The sequence below is a fragment of the Mus caroli genome, unplaced genomic scaffold (assembly GCF_978045245.1).
Source record: "Mus caroli unplaced genomic scaffold, Mus_caroli_1 scaffold_9, whole genome shotgun sequence".
NCBI lineage: Eukaryota > Metazoa > Chordata > Mammalia > Rodentia > Muridae > Mus > Mus caroli.
Genome location: NW_028227264.1, coordinates 121,983,618 through 121,995,402, shown reverse-complemented (window position 1 = coordinate 121,995,402; position 11,785 = coordinate 121,983,618). Strand labels below are relative to the sequence as shown.

Below are 11,785 nucleotides of genomic sequence, written 5' to 3'. Positions count from 1 at the left end.
ACCCTGGGACACAGGAAACACTATGTCACAAGAGCAAACCGCCAGCAAATATTTTACAGAGATGAATTATTTGGAAATATAAAGACAAAAGAAAAAGAAAATTCTTAACATTTGAAGAATGAAGGAACAAAATAATTCTGAAGAACACAGAATAGTAAAATATCGTTATAGAACTTGGGAACAGAGCAATAGGAAGCAAGGTGATAATAAAGTCTTGTTTTCTAGGTGCTGAAAATAAAATAAAATGACTGAGAATTGTATATCCAGTTAAACAGGAATTTAGATGTCAATTTCTGTAAAAAAAAAAAATACTGTCTTATTTACTTTCCTATTGCTAGAAAGTCACCATGGCAAAAACAACTTAAGAAAGAACATTGGGGTAACAAGTTTATTGGGGTTCATGGTTCCAGAGGTTTAGAGTCTATGACCATCAACAGGACAACAAGGCGCTGAGGCATAGAGCTGTGGCAGGAGTTGAGAACTCATGTCTTGTCCTAGTTGGAAGCAGACTGAGACAAAAAACCAACAGGAAATGGTTTAGGCTTTTGAAATCACAAAGCCCACCCCCTAGTGACACACCTCCTCCAACAAGGCCATACTTCCTAATCAGTCGCAAACAGTACCACTCACTGGAGACCGAGCATTTAAATACATGAGCCTATGGGGTCCATTCTTATTCAAACCACCACATTATAATCCCTGGGCCCTCATAATCTTGTAGCCATACCGTAATGCAAAATTCACTTATCAAATGTTAAAATTCCCCAGTTTTCCATGATCTCAGTACAGGCTCAAAGTCCAAATTTTCTTGTGATATTCAAGGCAATCTTTTAACTCTAACCCCCTGAAAAATCAAAAAGAGAAATTACAGACTTGTAACCACAATAGAATGAAATCAATTCCTATTTGAAAGAATCAGTTACAAGAGTCGGTATATCTTTTTTTTTTTTCCTTAAAGAAAACAGAGTAATGTTATAGTCATTGCCTGAAAGAAAAATAATGTAAACTTTCTCTAAGCATGGGATTCAGGCAAGGCTCATAGGATGTGGCAGAAAATTGACATAATCATATTTTATAATCTGGAGCTACAGAAGTGTTATTAAAAACATAATTTACCATTCTGACTCTGTATAGAAGTGATGATCTTTCTACTGGAAGCTAGGAGGCCTACACCATCGAGGAGCAGTACTATTGGTTGCTTCCCCAGCATCCATTATTATGTCTTCTTGCAGAGAACTGGGTTTCATGTTGTGAACCAAGGCCGGATGTTGGGATTGGTTCAAATGCTTGGTCTTAATTCGACTCCAAAAATCACATGAGAATCTGCATGCCCAGATGGTGAAGGTTCCTGTCCCCAATTGGTTTTTGATTAATCAATTAAGAGCCAACAGCCAATGGCTGGGCAGAGTGAAAGAGGGGGAACTTTTAGGATTCCTGGGCAAGAAATGCAGGGGAGAAGAAGGGATTCCACATGAGAGGGTAGTAGAATGGACCATGCCATGGTGGGGAAGCCAAGAGATCAGAATTAAAGGCCTGCCAGCATGCAAGAGTCAGGGAAGTGGCCCCAGGGGTCTCTCTCTCTCTCTCTCTCTCTGCATGTATGTGTGTGCACATGTATACACACGTGTGTGTGTGTGTGTGTCTTTGATTCACGAATGCAGAGTTCTTGGGCTGGTGCAGAGTATTCTTGAGCTGTTGGGAGCTCAGTGTGGCTTAACTATTCACTGCTACAACTGGACATTTTAAACTCCCATTCTGGGAGACTGACCAGCATGATGGGGAAAGCAATTAGTTTTTCACAGCACAAATTGATAACACCAAGACGATGGCAGAGAGAACATTTCTGGACAAAGAGTATGGAGTCTAGAGGTGGACCAGTATTGGACTGGCAAATGTCTTCTGCCATAGCAGAAGTAGGGTCATTTGTCAAAGACATAAATTAGCAAGTGACAGAACTATACTTCATGTCTGTTCTCTTCTTAGTGTGTTGTGTGGTCTCATAAAGAATGTGTCAGTGACAAAATAGAGCAAATGTGCTGAAAAGTCTCCAAAATCTGTGAGAATAGGTCCTTAATGCCCTCAAAGTCATCTTCTGGTGTTGCTTCCCACTTCCCCTGCTCAAGTCACATCCGCCCTCGAGACCTCATTATGCGTGTTTGCCTTCTGAAGAATGTGGCACTATCTACTCTAATGTTGACTCACGTATCCCTCATTCTTATTAGACCACTGGATCTTGAAGGATATTCAGCAGTTTTCACTTATTTATGTAGCATAGAACAAGACGCACACGGAAAGCCCACCATGACAATGGCGAATGAACCAGTGCTAGTTAATAGATGAGTGATTGAGAGACGGGGCCTGTTTACTACTGTGTCCGTGTGCAAACAAAACTTAAAGGCAACATTCGTGATTCTACTGAGAAAAGAGTCTGCCCCTCTCTGTCTGAGCAAACAGAAGGGCTACCGAGGACAGCTGTAAAGAATTCAGATAGCACTGGCAGAGATTCTATCACACAGTTGTGGAAATATGACTGCATGACCAGAGAAGGCCTAAGCTGAATGGGCTGGAAGCCAAGAAGTCATAAAACAGGCAAATGATTTCTCAACAGTGCACACTGAATATGCAAAGTAATTTTTAGGAAGGTCACCATATGGCCTTCAGTTATTTGAAAACCCTCTCAGCCTAGATTTTCAGTATGTTCAAATATCGTGCCAAGCATTCAGTGGCTAAGTCAATCACACTTGGATGAAACACTTGAAGAAATGGCAGATTTCTTTCCCTCTATACATTTTCTTCCCAACTTAGAAGATAATGAATTTTGATTCAGACCTGGAGGACCATTTCCAGGGAAACCCAGTAGGATAACACTGGCTAGGATTAGAATCGTGACTCTCAACAGAAATGTATTCTTTTAGTGCCCCGGTCTAGAAGAGCCTAGGGAACAGGCCTTTGTTCAGAACACCTCAAATGGATACTCACTCGGTGGCCATACAAGCACAGCACTAGAATAAGACATAGACTGAGCAATAGAACTGTTCATTACCCAGTACTGTAAAAGCCAGAAAAATCTCATAATCCTAGGCTTCATATTACTCTAATGAAGAAAAAATTATAGCTGAATGAAAGATATTGGTGACAAAATTTGTTTTCCCTTCCATGGGCTTCATTCAAGCTGAAATTGACAAACACTATCCCTTTTACTAGAAATGTTTAACAGCCAGTGTTTAGAGAACTGCTTTGACACCAAAACAAAACCTGGAAATGAAGAGGCAATCTTCCACGTTTGGCTCAGGACATTCTTGTTCCATTTATTTGAATGGACCCTTTCACTTCTGGTGATTTTTAAAAACAGAATTGCACATATTGTCTATGGTACTTAACCAATTTGGGTCCTATTTTAGCTGGGGAAGCATCACAGGAGTCATTTGCTAATAGGAAATGGGTAATCATTAGGGAAAAGATGCTGCTCTCTCTATGGACCAGATTACAAGGGTAAGGATTCTTAGCGCTGTCTTTTTGAAGGAGGAAAGGTTGTCTCCTCCTAGTAGAGTTTCTCACATTTATCCTCCACTCAGACGTTGACTCTTAATCGTCTGTCAGTCCAACAGACGTTTGTTTGGTCTTGATGATGCACAAGCCATTAACATTACAAGAGTACAAAAAGACAGTTGTGCAGCAAAGGCAGCATATTGAGGGGGCCACATGCATTTCTGGGGCAGAGTGCCACGTTCAAATCTTTACATTGAAACAGATTTAATCTACTTTGACTTGTCTGTATTTAACACCTCAGAGGTTGCTGTTAAGTTTACATTCTAACATGCTGCAAAACATCCAGGACAGAGTTGAGCATATGGGAACACATCATACAGATTGGTTGGTTACATGCCTTGACTTCTGATGAAGATTCTTTCTTATTGGAATAGGAACTCTGGTCTGAACTACAGATGATGTGATTTCTCACTTAGAGATTTTGCTGGTTTTCATCCATGGAAAGACTAGCAATCTATTGCTCATGTCTTGAGCCTCAGAAATCTTAAGACCTTGGCCCCAGATCAACTTCTGCTACACAGACTACAAGTCCAGGACTCTCTGGTGTCCATTTTCAAGGTTCACACAATAAAGTCATGTTCCATACACCACCAGCAGCAGAGGCAGCTCCCCTTTGGAGACTATAAAGTGGACCTTCAGTAACGCCCTTTGGTAGTTTTCCTGTGAGTTTAGTTAGTCATTTCAGCTCTTCTCTCAGCACAATTCAACTGTGATAATCTGATCCACATCTACTGAAAGGTTATCTCCAAAGAATTGTCGAAGCTGTGATAAACAACACTGAATTGAAACCCTCTGAGTGTCACGCTTTAGAAAACAGACACATTATTAAATATGACGAAGAGTCACTCATCGTGCTCTCCATGAGCAGCTCAAGGGATTAAATCTTACAAGCAGCATTTTAAGAAGAGTATTGAATATCAGTTTTTGCATGTGAATATCAAATATCCAAGTACACAAATATAGATTAAAGGAGATAATAATATGCATGAAAATGTTAAACTTTTATCTGACGAGTTGAATTTTTGTCTGAACTAGAATGAATACATGACTACTCAAGTAAACTAAATACCCCCCTCTTCCAAATATCCAGGACCACCCGGATAACCCTGACCTTTATTTTTATATAGTGATAGATACTTTGTAGATGTTAGATCAAGGATCTTAGGCTGGAAAGATGGTTCATTGAGTAATCCATTTGCCACATAAGCATGATAGCTTGAGTTTAGATCCCTATCTATCGTATAAAAATCCCAGATTGTGCAAATCTGTAACCCTAGAACCCCGGAGCTCATTAGTAGCCAAAGTAGCAGAATTAATGAGCTTCAAGTTCAAAGAAAGATCCCAGTCTCATAAAATTTATGGAGAGAGATCAAACAGCTACACTAACCTCTGGTCTCCACACATACATGTACATACAAATGGGCACGTACATGCATACATGTGCACACACACACACACACACACAAAAAATACATATGCCAGATACAAATATACAAAGGAAAGGAAAGAAAGGATCTCAGGAGAAAAACAGTCTACTGGGTTATTCCCAGAGAGGCTTTAATTGTAATTTTTATGAGAATTTTTCTTATAATGAGGATTAAGAGGATTTAGCTACAAAAGAAAGCCAAAATATCCTAAGAACAGAAGGGGGACAGGAAAAGCCATGGCACATACAGCAGCTCACAAGCCACACAGGTGGCTTCCAGGACTTATCCCTATCAGAATCACTTTGGACTTCTAGGGACATATTCTGGTGTTATGTTAAGCGGAGAAGTTTGTGGCTGTCTGTTATCACAGTCATAGGAAATTGATACAGACGGAAACTCCATTCCAGTTGGACCACATCTGGTGAACAAATTTCATTTGGGTCATTTGCATGCCAAGCCTGAAAGCATATTGGAGTGACTCATTATTGTAAAAGAGCTTCCAGTCATGTCAGAAGACGAATTTTGAACATAGCTGATTTTACTTAAGAAGCAGTAAGGTTGCTCTCTCTCAGAGATTTTGAGTGCCATCATTTCAGACTTCTCCCATATGGCCCCAAAGGGCACAACTCGTTGTTTATACATTTATTGGTATGATTACAGCTTTGATGTCTTTCTCTACCACTTAGAACTAAATTTCATGATGACATAACATAAATAGATCATATGTAAGAAAGAATAACACAACAGGTGTGGTGGCTCATACTGGTAACTACAGCATTGAGGAAGCAGAGACAGTCAGATTGCTGTGAATTTGAAGCTAGCCTACATAGCCTACTGGTCGACCTTATGTCTAACCACCAAAAACAGAAAGAAGAGAAGAGAAAAGAAGAGAAAAGAAGAGAAACAAAAGAAAAGAAAAGAAAAAGAAAGAGAGATAGAATGAAAGAAATAAAGAAAAAAGGAAAAGAAAAGAAAAAACAAAAAGAAAAGGAAAAAAGAAAGAGAGCAAGAGATGGGGGAGACAAGGGAAGGATCAGGATGTAGACTGCCATGATTTAAATGTGTCCTGGGTTCATGTGTGGAAACTTATCAAATCTACATATGGTTCTGCTGCAGGTAGATGTCCATGGCTTGTGTTACCACGGAAGACAATGAGATGTTCACAGTCTGTGCTGCTGCCTGAAGCTATGTTGATGTTTATGGATAGTGCTGCCACCAAAGGCCATACTAATCTGAGTGGCCTTTGCTGCCACCTGAGGCCATTTTGATGGCTGTGATCTGGTCCTTGTCTGGATCTGTGGTCCTCCTGCACCTGAGGGCCATGTTCATGGTCTGGGATGTTATCAGAAACCTTGAGAGGCCCATGATCCATGTTTCCACTAACTATGAAGAACAAGGGGACTAGTTACACTGGGATATTGATGACTGCAGGTGTACCACTGAGACGAAGGGACATCGAAGGCTTTTTGTGACAGCCCCCTACCCCTGTCTCCAAAGTAATGGTCTAGAACAGGAATCCACTGAAGAGAACTCTTTGAAAGTGTGATGTAGATGTTGAAGTGTAGCTCTACGCAATCAATGGCTTCAGATGCAGGAGGGGGAAGACTCACTTCTATTTAAGGGCCAGGCCACTGAGAATCTGACCATGCTTCAGTGAGTATATAGGTAACATAAATTGGACTTGTGTATTTTAATTTTTTAATTTTTTTTAATTCTTAGTTTTAATTTTCCTCTTTTGGGGGGCAAGTAACAAGGGTGGGGGCTGACATGGAAGGACTGGGAACTGAGTGTGATTGGAGTACATGATGTGAAATTCCCAGATAATTAATAAAATGTTATGCTGGAAAAAATAGTATTTTGAGGTGGGGGGTCTTTGATTAGGAGCAGATGGCATCATGGGGGTGGGGCCTCTTTGATGACATTAATACTTTTATGAAGGAAAGGGACTTGGGTACTATGCCTTGCCATGTGGTACCCAAGTCCCTCACTCTACAATGACATAGGAAGGATCTTATCAAATAGTGATGCCATATTCTAGGTCTTCCCAGCCTCCATAACTGTAAAAATTAAAATCTTCATTAGTTACGTAGCCTTAAGTGTTTCTCATTAGAACAGTAAACAGATTAAATCAGCAAGTTGGAAAAAAATTAATTCTATACTCTGAGAATTAGATGATAAAGGAAGTTATAACAAAGACCTGGCTTCCGTATCATAGAAAAATGTTTCCCTCTTCCTAATAGGTCAAAGAAGGAATGGGTGTCCCAAGGTGAATGCTATGCTAAACAGGCCTTTGCTATGTCTGAGTATCCACATTTCTTCTATTACATTGCCTTGCCATGTTTAAAGATAGTGTTCTGGGGCTGGAGAGATGGCTCACTGGATAAGAGCCCTGACTGCTCTTCCAGAGGTCTTGAGTTCAATTCCCAGCAATCACATGGAGGCTCACAACCATCTTTAATGAGATCTGGTACCCTCTTCTGGTGTGTCTGAAGATAACTACAATGTACTCACATACATAAAACAAATAAATAAATCTTTTAAAATTTATATAAAAAAATAAAGATAGGGTCCTTGCCCCTGTGACTGACCTTGGCTTGGATCTACAGCTATATTCCATTTTGTGGAGAACATAGAGGCAGACGGCTCGCTCATCCAGGGATGGCACAAAAGCTGTACACAGATATGTTCAGCTCATTCCCTTGACAGACTACCAGCTAAAGGAGTGTATGAAATAGATTCTCATCAGATTGACAGGAATGTGCCCAGTTAAAATGTGGGTAGTTTACTGATAAAGGAAAAAGAGAGAGCCAGATAGTATGGTAATATCAACAGTTCTATTGCCAAATTAAAAAAAAGAAAAGTGAAAGAGATTTATATTCTTTCTGTTTATTTATGCTAAGTTATGTCTTATTTTTCTTGAATGTTTCCTTCCTTCTCTTGAAAACAGTGTCCAGGGGGGTGAAATGTAAGGCTAGTTCTTATTGTTTTTTAAATAATTTACAATAATTTAATATTCACAGACACCAAGTTTATTGTCATTAAGTACTCTTGTACCACATAAACGAATATAAATAACTCATTATTTTCATTAATTTTACATTGTTAATAGAGGCTTATTGACACAATATGAATAGGACTTCCATCCCATGGCATAGGCAAAGTCATTACTCAGAAGTATAAAGTGCTGTGAAAGCAGAGACTCGTCACTGTGTCAACCGTATGCTTCAGTAAGGCAGCAATTATGACTGAATAATTTCATGGTAATGAGTAGAGGCTTATGACAAATAAATCATGAGTGATAGGCTTTTTGGGCAAATTCTCTATTCTGAGCTTTGGAGAATTTTTAAAATATATATCGAGTAGTAAATCTGGAACATTTCTGTAGTTCTTTCCCCCACCCCACCCCCTTTTCATTCCTATCTCCAAGAGATCTTCCAAACCAAGCCTTTTTGATAACTTCTATTTATTTCTTGTCTTTGTCTATGTCATAATCAACTTTGACTTGAGCCATTGTAGAAATGTTTTACTTGGTCCCTCTCCACCCTCCCTGTCTCCTTAAACTCTACTGTTCATATAATAGACCACATGCTGCCTTTATTAATCTGTCATACCATGTTCTCTCATTGTCTTAGAAGAAACCTCAAGCCTTTCCACTGGCGGTAAAAACTTGTGGTAGTTATTAGTTACCACATAGCAAGTTACCCTAAAAACATACTTCCATCAAACAACAAGAGCCATTTTTTTACTTCCCACTGCTTGTACAAGACAAATGTTTTGGAGAGCCTTCACCGGTTAGGTGTTACTCAGGTCATCTGCTGAATTGCAACCAAGGTGTCAACCTGAAGTGCTTAATCATCTGAGGTTGCCTGACACTGCAGGGTCTTTTGGCTCCTGGTAAGAGACCTCAGTTCTGATCAAATGGACATGTCCTTTGGGTTGCTTAATCATACCCAGCTGACAGTTGACTTTCCCCAGAGCTGGTGATTCAACAGTGAACAAGACAAAAGTCTCCTTGATATTGCCTATGGAAAACCTTACTCCATTAGTTCTATAATATTCTATTAGGTACATAGGTCAGTGCACAGCATGTGATTGTCAGAGGTATTAGTGAGGTCACATTGAAGACTGCCTTTCTGATTGCATTTCTTACCATTGTATTATCTCACATCTGCTTTACTAAATGTACTCACTACAAATATCCACAGGATACTCTTCTCTGCTTCACATGGGCTTATGCTCATTCAAAAGCTGCAGAGACATTTTAAATCCAGCAACATGGCTGCTCTGGCAAGGGATCACATCCAAAGACCTAGGTCTTTCTGATCCAGCTGGCATGTAAACATGCCACACATTTTTAATCCCTCGGGCTGGAATACACACATGCCCCTTGTATACATCTTTAAGGTAAAATTAATTTGTAGAAGGACGGCAGCCATGTTTGAAGATGATGTGTAAATGGGGGGCAGACAAAGTAATGAGTCAGAGAAAGATTTGACACACTGAGTCAGAGACAGGAGATGCCCAACTCTCATGAGAAGATTACAGGAAAGAGGAGCTATTTCATAGCAGTGCAGGGAGAGAGAGTATATCAGCCAATTTTTGTGGCTTCATGCATAGAAATGGTTGGCCAACACAAAATAGACTTCATGTGGTGTTGTGTATATGTGTGTGTGTGTATGTGTGTGTATGTGTATATGTGTGTGTATGTGTGTGTGTATGCATGTATGTGTGTGTATGTGTGTGTATGTGTGTGTGTGTATGTGTGTGTTTGTGTGTGTGGGGGTGTGCTTGCATGCACATGCTTATATGTGTACACACATACATACTTTGACTTTTTGTTTAGTTCTGTTTTGCTGCCATAATTTTTTGTTTGCCTTGCTTTCATTTTTTGTTGTTGTTTTTTCTTGTTTTGTTCTTTATTTTGGGAGAGATAAAGAACAAAGAGTTGGGTGGGTAGGGAGATGGGGAGGATCTAGAAGGAGTTTGGGGAGGGGAAGGAATTTGATCAAACATACTATACAGACAATAATAAAAAATGCTGCTAGTTAATTTATCTTTGAAGCTTATACAGATTGAATCATAGAATAGTTTTATTCTACATAAGATGGGTCATGTGACATTTACCTTTTTGACGAACATCAGTTTCATCTTCTCTGAAACTAAAACAAAGCCAGTTTATAGTGGGTCATGCCTATAATCCAAGCATTTAGAAGGCTAAGGCAGGAGCCTGGTGAGTTTGAAGGCAGCTGGGTCACGTGGTGAGTAACAGGTCATTTGGGGTTATGATGTGAGATTCTGCCTAACAAAGAAAAAAAAATGACTTAATAAAAACAAAAATCAAGGCAAGAAAAAAATGAAAATGTAAAGAAAGAGGGAGAAAAAGACAAGGGGAAGAGAATCTCAGTTAGTAATAAATCTCTGAGATATGCTAATCTATCTAAAGCAGATTTTAGTCACTTCCATGAATTCAAGACCTCACAGAAGAGGCATCGAGTCCATAGAGTAGAACCCTGCTAGGATCCCCGACACTCAGTTCAAACAAAACAAAAAACAAACAAACAAACAAACAAAAAGAATGTATCACAGTGATCCTACTTCCTCTTCTGTGGATCCATGCCCAGTAGCTCTCCCTCCACTTATGTCTCTGGATCATAAAGGAAAGTGATGTCACAAAGGACGGGTAATGGTGAAGAAACCGCGATGAGATGCCTCTCTACTCAGAGCACTTTCTAGGTGGAACAAGTCATCATTGCTCTTATTGAATGACACACACCCATGTGTGACAGTCAGAACCCTTGTGCCATCCACTCTCCCAGTCCATTATGTTGAGATTTAGTCACAAGACGGAGGTGTGTGGTGGCGGAGCCTGTGAGAAGGGCTCACATTGAGGGCTCTGACTCTCAGGTTTGGATTATTGTGCTCATAAAAGAGACCTCCAAGAATGTCCCTTGCCCTTCTGACAGGAGAAAGCACAGCAAGACCATCATCTGTGAGGCAGGAACTGTGTGCTCACACTAGAACCCACCTCTGCTGGCTCTACTTGGCCTTCTCAGCCAAGATTGGGATGTGACAGTTGTTTGTTGTTTATAAGCTATGTAATTACAGCATTTTTTTTACAACAGCCCCAAAATAAAAAAAAATATGTTATCTTTCAAAAATGCATATAGAATAAATGACAAGTAGCAATTGTATCCCTAGGTATCCAGAAAAGGCAAAATGAAAAATCAACTCAGTGGTTTTATATGAACTGATTTTATGAAGCACAGAACAGCCTTCAAAATGGAGCAGGAGAACAAATCTTCCGAATGACTATGTGATTATTAAAAGCAACCCAGAGATTGGAATAAGCCTTATGAGAAACAATGTTGCTGCAATCATTCTTTATATTGCATATTTATGAAACTGTTCATTGAATGTAGGAATTACACTGCTTAGAAATCCCTCTATCATTGAGCCAGTTTCTAAGGTATCGTTAGTAGTGAATTAGAAATATCCAATGAGATTTTTAAATTACATATCTCCAACGGATTTGAAGCAATGCCCTCTTTTCTTTCTTTCTTTCTTTCTTTCTTTCTTTCTTTCTTTCTTTCTTTCTTTCTTTCTTTCTTTCTCTCTCTCTCTCTCTCTCTCTCTCTCTCTTGTTTAATTTTATTAGGTATTTTCTTATTTACATTTCAAATATTATCCCCTTTCCTAGTTTCCCCTCCGAAAATCCCCTATCTCCTCCCCACTGCCCCTGCTCCCCAGCCCACCCACTCCCATTCCTGGTCCTGGCATTCCCCTATACTGGGGCATAGAACCTTCACAGG

General features: G+C 39.7%; 1 long non-coding RNA gene across 1 annotated transcript; it reads right to left on the bottom strand.

The window, feature by feature from the left end:
• Positions 1 to 382: 382 nt before the first annotated feature.
• On the bottom strand, positions 383 to 10,623 carry LOC110304096 (uncharacterized). The gene is made up of 4 exons (XR_002379012.1): positions 10,572 to 10,623; positions 10,101 to 10,275; positions 728 to 844; positions 383 to 509 (listed from the first exon to the last, which is right to left on the bottom strand). It is a non-coding gene; the product is annotated as an uncharacterized LOC110304096 (long non-coding RNA).
• Between the last annotated feature and the right edge of the window lie 1,162 nt (positions 10,624 to 11,785).